This window comes from Felis catus, chromosome B1 (assembly GCF_018350175.1).
Source record: "Felis catus isolate Fca126 chromosome B1, F.catus_Fca126_mat1.0, whole genome shotgun sequence".
NCBI lineage: Eukaryota > Metazoa > Chordata > Mammalia > Carnivora > Felidae > Felis > Felis catus.
In genome coordinates this window covers 182,849,882-182,866,417 of record NC_058371.1, presented here as the reverse complement: position 1 = coordinate 182,866,417, position 16,536 = coordinate 182,849,882, and positions in this window count along the sequence as shown.

The window sequence follows — 16,536 nt, the reverse complement described above, 5'->3', positions numbered from 1 at the left end:
CTGTTCAATTAGTAAGGCAGGCAATTTTCTTTCATTTCAGCCAGTTTGATTTGAGGGTTCTGTTACTTGCAACTCATGATTTGTGAAACTTCACCTTATTTACATTCTCAACCATGAAAAACCTGTACTTTGAGTAACGCTTATCGCTCTGGCCAGGGTATGCCAGAAGCCTGCTTTGCAAGCTTTGAGTCTTTTGGTGGCTAGGAATCATCATGGAATATTGGTTTTGGATCCTTTCCTCAGAGATCATCTGAGGGTGGGGGGGTGGGGAGCCATCTCGAACTCCTTGCAGGCTATGTGCGGCCTTGCTAATTCCTTTACTCATTTACATATCTATCACCTATGGCTGCTTTCACACTACAAAGGCAGAGTTGACTAGTTGTCACACAGAACATATGGCTTGCAAACTCAAAAATATTTACTGACTGGTTCTTTTCAGAAAATGTGCACCAACACCTGATCTAGACTATGGGTGGCAAATAGACTTCTTGTTGCTTGAGTACTGACGTAAACTGATGGTAGTTTCGTTGAGGGCTATTTGGAGAACAGGGAGGGGAAACCCCATGGAGGTCTGCTCATGTCTGCTAGAAGTGTCTGAAGGGCCAGGGTTTGCACTTATGTTGCTGTTAGCAATCACCCTCCGTATAAACATAAAGGAGAAAACTTGCATGAAACCAATTGTGTTCTGAGATGGAGAATTTGTTTCTATCCATCACTAACTGTGCGTCTTCGGGGTAAATCCTCTAACTTCTTGGTCATTGTTTTTCCTCTATGGGGCACATGTGTGGTTCAGTCAGTTAAGCGTCTGATTTTGGCTCAGGTCGTGAGCTCACGGTTCGGTTCGAGTTCCAGCCCTGCATCGGGCTCTGTGCTGACAGCTCAGAGCCTGGAGCCTGCTTCGGATTCTGTGTCTCCCTTTCTCTTTACCCCTGCCCCACTCTTGCTCTGTCTCTCTATCTCTCTTTCAAAAATAAGCGTTAAAAAAAAAAAAAAAAGAACACAGGTCTTTAAAAATATTTCTCCTCTGTAAATGAAAAAAGTGTAATGATGCTTATACATATATATGTACATATACATATTTAGAATCAAAGTATATATAATACATAGGCATAGCATAATTATAGAATGTGTGTGTGTGTGTGTGTGTGTGTGATTCTAACATAAAGGTATATATAGACATATACATTTTAAAGCTTCTTGAATAACAACAAAAGAACAATAATAGGACATCTGTATTGCCAATGACAATGATTGAATAACACTAGTCAGAGTGACGCTAAAACATTCAGAATGGATAGAATTTCTCTTCTTTAAATGTATTTGCTTACACGGGAGTATGAGGGTTGATCATCAACATTTATCAAGTACTTAATTCAGCTCAGGTAGTATGATGGGCACTTAACCTATGTTGGCAAATTCAACTTTCTTATTAGTCTGTACGTTAGGCACTATTATGGTTCTCATTTGGCCTATTTAAACCCACGTGGTCTGGTGCTAAAGCCTCGGGTCTCCACTCTGCAATTTACTACCTCATGAAGAGTCGCAGCCTATCTAGGCTTTCTTTGCCGATAAAGAACGTCCAAATGGTGCTAGACAGGACGCTGTCATTAATATACAAAACAGGCACGCCAACAAGAGCCTGTACCAAGTTTCCTCACATTTTGGGGGGGTCCAAGAAGTATGCATCTCCAGGAAATACCATCTTCCCTTCCTGATGAGACACACCTGCGTAAAGGAAATAGGCATGGGAATTTCCAACCCAGGACTTGAGATGGATCCAAGCCCAAATGCCTTAAGAGGCAGGATGATGAAACTGGCTCCTACACCGACATGGGAAGTTTCTACTTACATTGGAATGAGGAGTTGAAAGTGATGGCGATGAGCCTAATGTACTACTTTTCACCTGATAATGTGCGATGCAGTAAGGAACGGAATTTGGAACGGGAAGAATTTGGAAGGTCCCAGTCAGTAAGATGGTAGGAGCAGGGAGAAAATATTTTAAAGAAAAAATAATACCGTAACTGTATTTCAAACATTTCATATCTTTTCTATTTATGACACTCCCATTCCACTGTTACCCACCATGTTGTACAAAATATGTGATTATCCCAATGTCCCCCTGCAGTCTGTACTATTATACTCCTACAAGAGCCTGCTCATTTGTCTTAAGCACTCTTGACCTTAAATTTCTTCAATTAATACTTTTCCCCTCAACTTTTTAAAAAATGTTTATTCTATTTTTACATTAAATTTTTTTTCACATTTATTTTTGAGACACACAGAGAGAAAGAGAGAGAGAGAGAGAGAGAGAGAGAGAGCAGGGGAGGGTCAGAGAGAGAGGGAGGCACAGAATCCAAAGCAGGCTTCAGGCTCTGAGCTGTCAGCACAGAGCCCAACACAGGGCTCTAACCCACGAACCATGAGATCATGACCTGAGCCGAAGTCGGTCACTTAACCAACTGAGCCACCCAGGTGCCCCTGTTTATTCATTTTTGAAAGAGAGAAAGAGAGAGTGCTTGTAAGTGGGACAGGGGCAGAGGGAAGGGGTCAGAGGATCCAAAGCAGTCTCTTCATTGACAGCAGTGAGCCCTATGCAGGGGTTGAACTCAGGAACCACGAGATCATGACCGAAGCCAAAGTCGGGCGCTCAACCGACTGAGCCACTCAGGTGCCCCTGCCCTAAACTTTTAAAATATGCCCATTAGGGAAAATTGAGAAGCACAAGATGCAAAGAACACAAAATCACCCATGATTATAAGCAGTCTATATTTTGGTATATCCTTCTAGTCTCTGCTGGTATTTCCATATTTGCAAGCAGTCATTTTGTGTGTGTGCATTTATTCAAAGGAGTATGCATTTTTTTTTAGATAGTGCAGTATCTATCTTTTTTGTTTTTTTGTTTTTTAAAAATTTTTTTTTCAACGTTTATTTATTTTTGGGACAGAGAGAGACAGAGCATGAACAGGGGAGGGGCAGAGAGAGAGAGACACAGAATCAGAAACAGGCTCCAGCTCCGAGCCATCAGCCCAGAGCCTGACGCGGGGCTCAAACCCACGGACTGCGAGATCGTGACCTGGCTGAAGTCGGAAGCTTAACCGACTGCGCCACCCAGGCGCCCCTCTTTTTTGTTTTTTAACATCATGGTTATTTATAGTTCAAAGTCTCAAAGCCATGAGTAGTTTGATTATCAAGCATACACTACACTACAGCAACCAGGAAATGTAATCCATCCTCTTGTGGGGCAAATACTTCTTAAAAGGCAAAATGACATCAGACCTCCAGATGAATGTTGGCTGAGTCACAATTAAAATACTGTATTCTCTTAATGCTCAACTCAAAATAAGACACAGAACAATAAAGTACAATAAACACAATTCTTCTGGATGATTCTAAAATGTATACTATTAAAATACCAGCAAAAGATACATTACCATTTAATTATCTTAAAATCTATTCCTACAAGGGGCACCTGGGTGGCTCAGTCGGTTAAGCATCCGACTCTTGATGTCGGCCCAGGTCACGATCTCACAGTTCCTGAGACAGAGTCTTGCATCGACAGCAAGGAGCCTGCTTGGGATTCTCTCCCTTCCCCTCCCTCAGCCCTGCTTGCTCTTTCTCTGTCTCAAAACAAATAACGAAACGTTAAAAAATGTAAAAAAAAATCTATTCATATAGTATGGCCGGAAGAAATTCACACGCACACCGATGGTTATAATCCAAAAGCATGCACCTCTTCCCTCGCACCTTCTTCTGCCTTCCATATCATCACAACAAACAGTCTTGATGTATGTTGCTCAGAGATGACTTAACAATTCCACCTTCAGGATGGTTCTTTCCTCTTATCCATAGCAAAAAGATATTCCCAAGTTGCTTTATTCGCTATTTCTACTTTTTATTATACACTGTCATCTCAAACCACTTAAAAAGCTTAGGTTATTACAAAATAAAGAGAGAAACTTGCTCACAGTAAACTCAGGCACTTTATAAAAGCTGAACACATAGAAAGAACCATGGTTGTAATCTGAAGCGGTTTTCTAGATAAGGGACACACTATCAAAGAGTTCTCCTTTTCACCCTCTCTCTCCTCTTTGCCCCTCAGGCCTAAGGATGGTAAATGATCTCTGTTATGACTATCCCTGTGGTACTGTATTATTTCTTGATCGCTATCCTAAAACCTGCCTTACAACTTTTTAAATCGTTCTTTTATTAAACTCTCTTCATATTACTCAGTTGGAATGTGCCATTTATTTACTAATGCAGATTTGACTGATACCAGCTAAGGATTTCAGGGGGTAGCTAACGTCATCAAGAAAAATCCAGTAGACTGTCAACTTCCTGAGAGCAGACACCATTTATGGCTTGCTAATGAATGTGTCCCTTGCGACTTAGCACAAATAGATGTAATACAGAAACACACAACAATATTTTTTTATTTTTTAATGTTTTTTTATTATTTTTGCGAGAGAGAGAGAGAGAAAGAGAGAGAGAGAGTGGGGGAGAGGCAGAGAGCAAGAGGGAGACACAGAACCAGGGTCCAGGCTCTGAGCTGTCAGCACAGAGCCCAATGCGGGGCTTGAACCCACAAACTGTGAGATCATGACCTGAGCTGAAGTTAGAAGCTTAACCGACTGAGCCACCCAGGCACCCCCACAAGAATATTTTTTAAACTAAAAGAACTATTTGAAGGAAAGAACATGGGTTGAAAAGATGCACAAGAGGATCCCTGAAGTCTTGCAATTCTTCCCAGGACTTTTTGATAATGCTAAGACATGCCATTCTGAAATTATTCTGACACGGATGGAGAAACTTTCATCAGTATGATCTGATGACACAAATATAGTTGCACTCGGTTGAATCATGTCCCACCTCTTCTACCAGATTGATGTCCGCCCAGAATTTCAGAACCTGGAACTTATTTGGAAACAGAATTTTTGCAGTTGTGATTAAGTGGAGGCCACACAGGATTGGGGTAAGCTTTAACCCAATTATCACTGTACTTGTATAAGACAGAAGCACGAACACAGAGAGATGCGTAAGGGGAAGGCAATTTGAAAAAAAAAAAACACAGAGAACGTTGAATGAAGATGGCGAGACGTGTGTACAAAATAAGAAATACTAGGGTTTACTGGAAACCACCAGAAGCCAGGAGCGAGGTATGAGACTGATTCTTCCTCTGTATTCCAAAGAGGAACCAATCCTGTTGAGACCATTATTGTAGTTTTTTCTCCTGAACTAGAGAGAATAAATTTCTGTTGACTTCAGCTATCCAGTTGGTAGTAATTTTTATTACTTCTCGGACACAAATACAGTAGTTCGTTTATCCTGCAAATATTGATAAGCGTCTAACACGTGCCAGGTACTAGGCTAGGTGTGGTGATAAGACGGTGTACAAGACAGAGCAAGTCCCTGTCTTCATGGAACACATATTGGAGTGACTGTGAACAAATGACAGTAAATAAATGTACAAATAAGCAACGAATACCATGTCAGGGAGTGAGAGCAACTACAAAGGAGTAGAGCATGGAAGGATCTAGAGATCACCGAAGTGTACTGTTTTATGGGACGTAATCCCAGACCGTTTTAACTCAGCTGTATTACTTGATGAGAGATTTAATTGAAATGAAGGATCAAAACATGTGAAGACTTGGAAAGTATTCCTGACCAAGAAAATGCAAGTGCAGAAGTTCTGATGTGTGAACAAGCTTGGTGTATTTGAAAAAACAAAAAACAAAAAACAAAACAATAAACAAAAAACAAAAAAACAAGACTAGGGTGTCCATAGGATCATAAACAAGGCAGATGGAATAATGTAAACAAAAAAGCAAAATAATGTCACAGAGACCCTCTTAAGACTTAGTAAGGAGTTTTTATTTTATGCTATGAATAATTGGAAACCATTGTTTGTATACCTGAGGGAGAGTATAAATCACTTAATACATATATTTTTAAAAATTTTTTAATGTTTATTTATTTTTGAGACAGAGAGAGACAGAGCATGAACGGGGGAGGGGCAGAGAGAGAGGGAGACACAGAATTGGAAGCAGGCTCCAGGATCTGAGCCATCAGCCCAGAGCCCGATGCGGGGCTCGAACTCACGGACCGCGAGATCGTGACCTGAGCTGAAGTCGGACGCTTAACCGACTGAGCCACCCAGGCACCCCTCTTAATTCATATTTTAAGAATATCATTCGGAAATCATGTGTGAATACTACCAGGCGATGTGGAAGCAGGGAGACTAGTTAGGAAGGCATTACGTTCATTGACACAGGACGACATGATAGCTTGGAAGAGAATTTTGCCGGGGAGGGGGGGTGGGGGTCATGAAAACAACCCAAAGTTAAGACAAGTTTTGGTAGAAAGGAAAAGAAAATCTGCTTCTGGACATGAAGATGTGACACGTGGTGTGACAGAAAGACCAGGATCAAGGATGAATCCTAATTTTTTGGCCAAAGCAGTTTGTAAGTGACGGTTGATTTACTGAAATGTGAAACAAGAGAAACCACGAGTTCAGTGGCCGAGCTGCGTTTGGAATGCCTACAGCATATTTAATGGGAAAGGCAAATAGATGATTGGATATTGGAGTCACGATCTTGGGAGTCATTTTTCTATGAAAGCAAGCAAGAGAAATGAGGTAGCAATTACAGGGGCAAAGTGGTATTTCAGGGAGTTAATCATGTGCATATTTTTTAACCTGAGAGATATTGTGGTATGTTTGTCTGATGATGGAAAAAGTCCAGAAAATAGGAATACATTTATGCTTAGGAGGGAAAGCAAAGCCATCCTGCAAAAGCGGTCACTGAGGCACGTGGGAAGGATACAATATGCAAACAAAGGGCAGGACTAGGAGAAGGGTCAGGAGACCTACTTTAGCAGAAGGAAAAGGCAGAATAGAATGATATAGACCTAGGCTATTTGGTTCATTTGCTGTTGCTAAATTAAGTAGTTTTTTCCTATTTGCTTCTATTTTCCTTGAAGCCAGGGAAACCTAGAATGAGGAGTGGGGAAGAGGGATTAGAGAGTTGAAAAGAAAACAGTCATTAAAGAACTATGTGGGAGAGTAGAGAATAAAATACAAAATTAATAATGAAGGTGATTTCATGGTCCAGCAATGCCAGCGGGGTTCTGTGATTTTCTTTGGTTATGCAACTGCTTAGGCACAAATGAGGAGGGGTTAGCATTGGGTTTTCTTGGATTCAGATTTTGTGAAGTCAGTACAGTGAAAGTTAGGGAATTATGTATGTGTATAAAGTGTGACTGGCTTTGCAATTTAAACTAGTAAAGAGGGGAGTAGAGACACCAGGATGGTGAAGGACAGTTAAAATATGGTATTCAAAAATGATAGAGTTAATTATTATTATTTTTTTACATTTATTTATTTTTCAGACACAGAGACAGACAGAGCACAAGTTGGGGAGGGGCAGAGAGCGAATGAAACACAGAATCCGAAGCAGGCTCCAGGCTCTGAGCGGTCAGCACAGAGCCTGATGCGGGGCTTGAACTCACAAACGTGAGATCATGACCTGAGCCGAAGTCTTGATGCTTAACGTACTGAGCCAACCAGGCGCCCCATGTATAGTTGATTATTGAAGGTCTCAGTGGATAAGAATTTTTTTAGACTCGTAGATGTTAAAGTAAGTGATCTAGATTAATAAGTTCATTTCAAATCTGCAAAATAAATGTGAAACAAGACAATTAAGTTGAATTCAAGAACACACACACACACACACACACTTTTTGATTAACTGGTAAATTAGGGAAACCTTCAGACACTATTAAAAAAAATTCCTCCAGGGGCGCCTGGTTGGCGCAGTCAGTTAAGCATCAGACTTCAGCCAGGTCGCGATCTCGCACTCCGTGAGTTCGAGCCCTGCGTCGGGCTCTGGGCTGATGGCTCAGAGCCTGGAGCCTGTTTCCGATTCTGTGTCTCCCTCTCTCTCTGCCCCTCCCCCGTTCACGCTCTGTCTCTCTCTGTCCCAAAAATAAATAAACGTTGAAAAAAAAAATTTAAAAAAAAATTCCTCCAAAATTTATAAGTAGAAGTTGGTTTAAAATGAATGTTATTTTCCTGAGGTCTAATTCATTATGTTTTCTTGTTCCTTCTTAATTTAAAATTGTAGGGTATTTGGGAAAAACTGTTCAGCAGCATGAAATGTTTATGTAATACTCGTAAGAAACAATCACTTCTTCACATGCAAGTGAGCTATGATTATTCTAGAATTAAAAGTCAGTATAGTTTTCAATAAATCCCTTGATTTAGTTTTTGTTTACCTGTTACAATGCAGCAGAAGGATTTAATTTTTTATGCAACAATGCTATTTGCATCATGACCAAAGTAGGTAAGAAATAACTCTTCCGTTCTCAGAAATAAGCCTTTATATTTTGGTTCAGATCTTTTGGAAGTTTTTATTTTTTTCTATTTTCACACTTATTCTTTCAGTGCTTTAAGAAGAAATTTAAATTGGAAGCCCTAGGCCATAGTGAACATTATAATAAATATTTCTCAATAGAAAGGGATGCTGATTTTCATTGCTTGATGTATATGTCATCATAATATACTATGAGAAATCACATTATTGTGTTTTATCTCTGTGCCATCAATTTTTGCCAGTTAAAGATCAATTCATTATCAAGGACAGCAGACTGGTAGGTTGTGTGTTTTATACCTTCTCTTAATCTAATAATTGATTTATTTCATTGATGGCTGTTTTCTAGACAATTGGGATATCAATATGGGTTTTAAATGCCCTTTTTCATGGTCATATTTTACTTTAGTCCACTCTTTTTTATTTTAAAACTTAAAAATGAAGTTCATAGTTTCTAGTTTTTGTTTTTAAATAATGTAACTCCTTTTCAAAAGGTGGTTGTTGAGGGGTGCCTGGGTGGCTCAGTCGGTTAGGTGTCCAACTCTTGATTTCAGCTCAGGTTATGATTTCATGGGTCATGAGTTTGAGCCCCATGTCGGGCTCTGTGCTGACAGTGCAGGAATTCTCTCCCTCCCTCTCTCTCCCCCACTCCATACACTCAAACTCTCTCTCAAAATAAATAAACTTAAAAAATTGTCGGTCATTGAGACTTTGCATTCTTAGGATGTAGAAAAATGAAAAATAAAAAACAATATTGCTCCCACAAGAATGAGAAAAAGAAGGATAATCTACAGAATCATGTTTTCTTAACCACATCAGAGAAGTGAAGTTGCAAAGAAACAAAAGTACCAAAAGAGGTTAGAACTTCCAACGGCAGATGGGACCACAATGATCTCACCTTTGGTAGAGCACAGAGAAAGATGTGTCCATCATATGAGTGGGTAACAAGAAGTCAGCTAAAAATTCAATGCATTCTTAAAAAGGCCAAGTGTGGGTTAGTGATGATTTGGAATAGCAGAAGGGAAGCTCATAATCATTTCCAACCTTTGCCCCCGCAGACCTCTACCAAGAAACCACATTAAAGATGAGAGACAGAGCAACGAGAGCTCTTCTCCACGGAACATGTATGGAAGAAGTGGTTGTGCCGGGCAAAAAGCTTCACCTACAGGATGATGTAGTCCTCTCTCCCTCTCTTCAATAAAGCAAAAAATAATAAGTCATTGGGGCAAGAGCTGCACGTGCTCCAACCCATAGGGCTTCCGCAGGAATCCAATGTTTCTTGGGTGGAATAATGGCAAAATCCATCTGCCTTTGGCGACCTGCTCCTGAAGAAGGAGCGATAGAAAACCCTAATCAAGACACCAAGATCTATCGCTATTGGGGAAGGGGTAGAAACCAAAAAGTCTCTAACCCTGAAATAGAGTCAGGAATTTGTCTAATTCTTACAATGATAACACATAGAAGTCTGTACATATACAGAGAGAGAGAGAGAGAGAGCGAGGGAGAGAGAAAAGAAGAAAGAAGAAGGAGAAGGAAGAGGAAGATAGAGAATGAGAGAAAGAGAAAAATGAAAAAAAAAGAACCTCAGTAGGTGTGGAAAAAGAGCTGAATAAAATCCACATCCATGTATGATAAAAACTGTTAGCAAACCATGAATAGAAGAGTATTTCTTTAACTTGATAAGCAGCATCCTTGAAAAAAACTGTAATTAGTATACTTAATAGTGAAAGAATGATTAATTGCTTCCCCACTTAGATGGGAAGCAAGGTAGAGATTTTTACTCTTGAACTCCCAGTTAGTATTGAACTGGAAGTCTTGGCCAGTGAAATGAGGCAAGATGAAGAAGTAAAAAGCATACAAATTGTTAAGGAATAAATGAAAGTGTTTTCATTCACCGATGGTATGATTTCTACATAAAAATTCCTAAAGAATCTATAAATAAAGCTATAGAACTCACAAATGGTTTTACCAAGATCTTAGGGTTATAGGTCAAAATTTAGAAAATGATTGTATCTATATACTACTGGAACTGGAGAAGTGGAAATTCAAATAAAAAATCAATGCCAGTTACAACAGCATTAAAATCATGAAATACTTAGTGATGCCTCAGCAGAACACATACAAGAATTGCATGACAAAAAGTAGAAAATACTGGTGATGGAATTTAAAGAAGGCACAAAGACTTGAAAAAATATAGCATGCTCATGTTTCAAAAGACTCAACTTGTTATGATCCTAATCCTTCTAAAATGATTCTACCTAGTAAATGCATGGACATTCAAAACACTGGCAGGCTTTTTATTCCTGGTAGAAATTGGCAAGTTGATTCTAAAGTTTACATGTTAGTGTAAAACATCTAAAACAAACAAATAACTTTTAAAAAATAAGAGTGCAGATGACGGACAGACTACTTGATTTTCAAGGATTAAAGTAAAGCTACAGTAATTAAGCCAATGTGTTATTGGAGAAGGATAGACACATAGATCAATGTAACAAAATAGAAAGCCCAGAAATAAACCCACACACATATATGACTAGTTAATTGTTTTTTGACTCATTGTCAAGATAATTCAATGAAAAAAGAATAGTCCTTTCTACAGAGACCAATCAGATATCCATATGTAAAAATGACCTTCAACCCATGAAAAATTAACTCAAAATGGGCCATGAATATAAAGGTAAAACTTTAAATTATAAAACTCAAAGAAAGTAATGGAGAAATTTTTTCTAATTTTAGACCAAGGAAGAGTTTACATATAAAATCACAAGTTATGAAATCATACGCTATAAAAGAAAAATGATAAGTAGAACTTCATGAAAATTGAGTACTTGTGTTCATTGGGAAACGATGTAAAAATTATAAATAAATAAGCCACTGACATAGGTAAGTTTTTTGCAAACAAACACATATATGATCAAGTACTTCTATCCAGATCACATAAAGAACTTTTAAAAATCAACACCAGGGGCCCCTGGGTGGCGCAGTCGGTTAAGCGTCCGACTTCAGCCAGGTCACGATCTCGCGGTCCATGAGTTCGAGCCCCGCGTCGGGCTCTGGGCTGATGGCTCAGAGCCTGGAGCCTGTTTCCGATTCTGTGTCTCCCTCTCTCTCTCTGCCCCTCCCCCGTTCATGCTCTGTCTCTCTCTGTCCCAAAAATAAATAAATGTTGAAAATCAACACCAAAAAAACCCCTCAAAACATCGATAAAATTTTCTATTAAAGATTTGAATACGCATTTTATTAAAAAATAGATATAGGTACAAGCAAGCACTTGAAATGATCCTCAATATCAGTATTTGTTGAGGAATTGGAAAATAAAACTGCATATGCTATTGGTGTCTGCTATGGGCTGAATTATGCCTCCTTCATTGTTTTTAAAGTTTATTTTTATTTATTTTGAGAAAGAGAGAGCCAGCAGGGGAGGGGCAGAGAGAGGAGACAGGATCCTAAGCAAGCTCCATGCGGTCAGCGTAGAGCCTGATGTGAGGCTCGAACCCATAAACCATGAGATCATGACCTAAGCCAAAATCTAGAGTCAGAAGCTTAACTGAGCCACCCAGGTGCCCCTAACCTGAAGATTTATTTTATTTATTTGAATGAATGATTTATTTATTTATTTATTTATTTATATTTTGAGAGAGAGAGAGAGAGAAAGAGAAGGGAAGAGGCAGAGAGAGAGAGAGAGAGAGAGAGAGAATCCCAAGCAGGCTCTGCACTGCCAGAGCAGAGCTCAGCATGTGTTTGGTGTGGGGGGGGGGTGGGGACACTGAACCCACGAACCATGAGATCATGACCTGAGGCGAAATCAAGAGTGGGACGCATAACTGACTGAGCCACCCAGGCGACCCAACCTCCTTCAAATTCCTATGTTGAAGCCTTAATCTCTTAATGCCTCAAAAAATGTATTTGGAGCTAGGGCTTTTTAAAGAGGTGGTTATGTTAAAATGAGGCTTTTAGGATGGGCTCCAGAAGAATCTGACTGGTGTCCTTACAAGAAGAGGACATTTGGACATACAGAGAGACACCTGGGACGTGCATGGACAGAGAAAAAGCCTTATGAGATGCCAAGCAGAAGGAAGCCATCTGGAAGCTGAGCAGGGTGACCCGAGGAAGAAAACAAACCTGCTGACTCCTTGATCTGGAAACAGCTGGACTCCAGAACCACGAGAAAGTACATTTCTGTTGTTTCAGCCACCATGGTAAAATCAGGGCATTTTACCAGCCCTGGCACACTAATACCACATTTTTTCTTTAATGACAAAACCAACTTTTAGCAAGGATGTGGAGCAATCAGTATTCACGCATATTGGTGGGGAGAAAGCAAAATGATACAACCAGATTGGCAGTTTGTCAGTTTCTTACACTATTAAAGGTACACTTTATGGCTCACCAACCCACTTCTAGGTATTTATCCAATGGGAATGAAAATATATGACTACACAAAGACCTATGCCTGAATCTTTATGGCATTTTTGTTTGTAATGGTCCCAAACAAGAGACCATCTAAATGTCTGTTGACTGATGAACTGATAAACCTGTGGTACGTCCATACTATGAAATATGATGGAGGTACCAAAAGGTGTGGACCATGAATACATGCAAAAACATGGACAAATCTTTTCTTTTTAATGTTTTTAATCTTTATTTATTTTTGAGAGAGAGACAGAGCGTGAGCAGGGGAGGGGCAGAGAGAGAGGGAGGCACAGAATCCGAAGCAGGCTCCAGGCCCCGAGCCGTCAGTGCAGAGCCCGACGCGGGGCTCAAACTCACGAACCGGTGAGATCGTGACCTGAGCCCGAGTCGGACTGTCAACCAACTGAGTCACCCACGTGCCCCAAAGCATGGACAAATCTTAAAAGTCTTATACCAGGTAAAAGAAGGCTGACAAGAAAGACTACATACTATATGGTTTTGTTCGTATGGCATTCTTGAAATGTAAAACCAGAGGTAGAAATAGAATTTTCAGGTGCTTGAGTTGGGTTGAGGACCTTGACTACAAAGTGGCACAAGGAGGCTTGTGTGTGTGTGGGGAGGGGTGTAAATATCCTGTATCTTGATTATAGTAGGGATTATGACGGTATACACTTTTCAACACTCTTAAAACGGTGCTTCTAAAAAAAGAGTGGTTTTTGCTTTATATAAATTGTACCTTAATACACCTAATATATTTCTTTATTTTAATTTGAGAGAGAGGGAGAAGGGCAAAAGGAGAGAGAGAGAGAGAGAGAGACAGAGAGAGACAGAGAGAGAATCTTAAGCAGGCTCTATGCTCAGCATGGAGCCCGACGGGGGGCTCAAGTCCACAACCTTGGGATCATGACCTGGGCCAAAACCAAGAGTCAGGTGCTGAACCAGCTGAGTCACCCAGGTGCCCCACTGCTGATATATTTCTAAAGGAAACACTAAATGTAGAGAATAAAATGGGGTAAGAAGAAGGTCTGTAAACATTGATACATTGAATTAAACAATAGCATAACAAGAAATAACATTATGTTAGTATTAAAGAAACGGTTGTATACTTACTAAAATTCAAGTGATATGTATTTAATACATAATTAAACCTAAACCTTCCATTAGGAACATCATAGGATATAGAAAAAAAAATGTAAATTAGAGTTCTTGCCTTATATTCATTGATTAAAGGAAACATTCTTGACTGCAAATAGCTACAATAAAAGATACTATGTTGGACCTGTTCTCTAAGTGCTATAATATCACTGAGAATAGAGCAATTAGTTCCAATTGAAGATACTGAGAAGGGCTTCATTGACATTTATATTGAACTCTGTAGTTTTCTGGTTTCTTTCTTTTTTTTCTCTTTCTTTCTTTCTTTCTTTCTTTCTTTCTTTCTTTCTTTCTTTCTTTCTTTCTTTCTACCAATCTCTTGATATCTGGAAATCTATATTTGCATGATGCAAAATCACAACATATATCCATATAATTTTGTTCATACATAAGGTGTTTAGTGCATTTGAATATGCAGGACACTTGTAGCTATCATCAAACTCTTTTCCAAAGGTCATCTGTTTCCGCAGTATAAACTGCATTTCAAAGTGAACGTCAACACCGAAATCACTCAAGTAGTGCTCATAAGACTCTGAGTTGGCATGTTAGCTGAGATTGATTCTGTTTAGAAAAACGCTAATCTGTATTTTCTTCCGAAGGCTCCATCTATCCATCGATTGTCTTTTCTGTAAGAACATTTCAAGAGAAGCGACAGCATCTCTGTTGGTACAGAGATAAATAAGCAAGAAAAAAATACTTGTTTCCTCATGTACTAGTTGGGCACGGTGGTTCTTGGTCCACGTCGCCTGCACTCCACTGTTTCATTTATTAATTAATTAAAGTTAATTAATTCAATACATAGAATCTACCATGTACTAGGTGTTATATATATATATATGTTAAATATATATAAATATATTTATTTATTTATATATATATTTACTTATATTTATTTATATCTAAATATTATATCTAAATATTATATATATTATATATATAATTTATATATATTATATTTATTTATTTATATATTTATATATTATATATTATATATAATATATAAATATACAAAAATATACATAACATAATATATATAATATATAATATAATATATAATATATAATATTATATTAAATATAAATATATTAAATAATATACTAAATATAAATATATTAAATATATATAAATATAAATATATTAAATAAAATACAGTATGTACTGCTCTTAGGTTGGCAGGCGCTCTACTGGAGGGTAGCTTCCGACACCTCAACATCTGTCTTCTGTTTTTTAACTAGACACCAATCTATTCTGGCGAGGGTTTCAAGGTTCAGTGTGAATGCCTACTATAAATGCAGTTATCATGAAATTGGGCAACACATTTGTCCGTGAAGCTGCAACTAGCTTTTAAAGATGCGAAACAGTGTAGGGAGAAATCTTGTCTTTGGCGTACTGGTTATTAAAAGCGGTATTCTCCAGGGATCAAGGCTAGGGCTCCGCAGGCCCTTCTTTGACTATCTTTTGATATAAAAGCTGTGGAAGAAAGAGCACCTAATGAGATGATCAAGTTTACAGATGAAACTATGGCCTCCTAGGCTCAGAGGAGTGCCGAGCTAATGGGAATAAACTATGGCAATTGTTGGTGAGGCTGTGTGAATGCTCAGAGCAGGGATAAAGTTGGGAGCAGGCAGGCATAAAGTTTTACTTTTAGTCAAAAAGAATCCAGACCAAAGAGATGAAATTAAGACCTCTAAGTGGCATATATGCCCTGGGAAAACATTCTTTCATTTGCTCCTGGCCCAGGATATTTTCTCTGAATAAAAGAGAAAATTTGAGTAACCTTAGGCAAAAAAAAAAAAAAAAAGAAAAAAAAAAGAAAAAAAAAGAAAAAGAAAAAGAAAATAAAACTACTCCTTTGCTCTAGAATTCTGTATGCAGTTTTGGGTGTTACACTTTAAGAAAGAGAAGGTCTTGCTAAAGGCAATGGATATGGAAACCAATTTGACAATAAATTATATATATAAATAATAAAAAAGAAAAATTAAAAAAAATAAAAAAATAAAAAAACCCCAAAATAAGAAATGAAGGTAATGGAAACGACCAAAAAGTTAGAACGGTTTTGTACCATAAGAGTAGTTAAACAAATATAAACATAGACTGTAGAGGCACACTTTTAGACTAAGAACATAATTTTTTTTTTCAAGTGGCAAAGTACCATCCCCTTAGTAAAATTCAGCTCATTACTTTCGAATTAAATTCAGATTTTTAAAGTTGTGAATTTTATGTTCAAGAAACATTTGATAGAAAAACACATAAGTTATTCCAAACATATTCTACCAACACAAGAGCCCATGAAGTGGAAACAAAACAAAACAAAACAAAAAAAAACAAAACAAAAACAAAAACAAAAAAACAACCAGCATCCATCCAACTTAGAGCTCTCACTTTGTTCTCATATAGCTCTTTCAAAACAGTGGGATGTAGGATTCTTATTCCTTTTTGGGCATTTAGGAAATTAACTTTCAGATAGCTTAGCTGTATTTCTTCTCATCAAATAAGGATCCCGGGATATAGCAAAGGCTCAGGCTCCTTCAGTTTCCAAATCCAGTGCTCTTTGTGCCTCTTGGACAGTTCATTAAGCAGAGGGAAATGGGGAGTTTTCAAAGCTAAG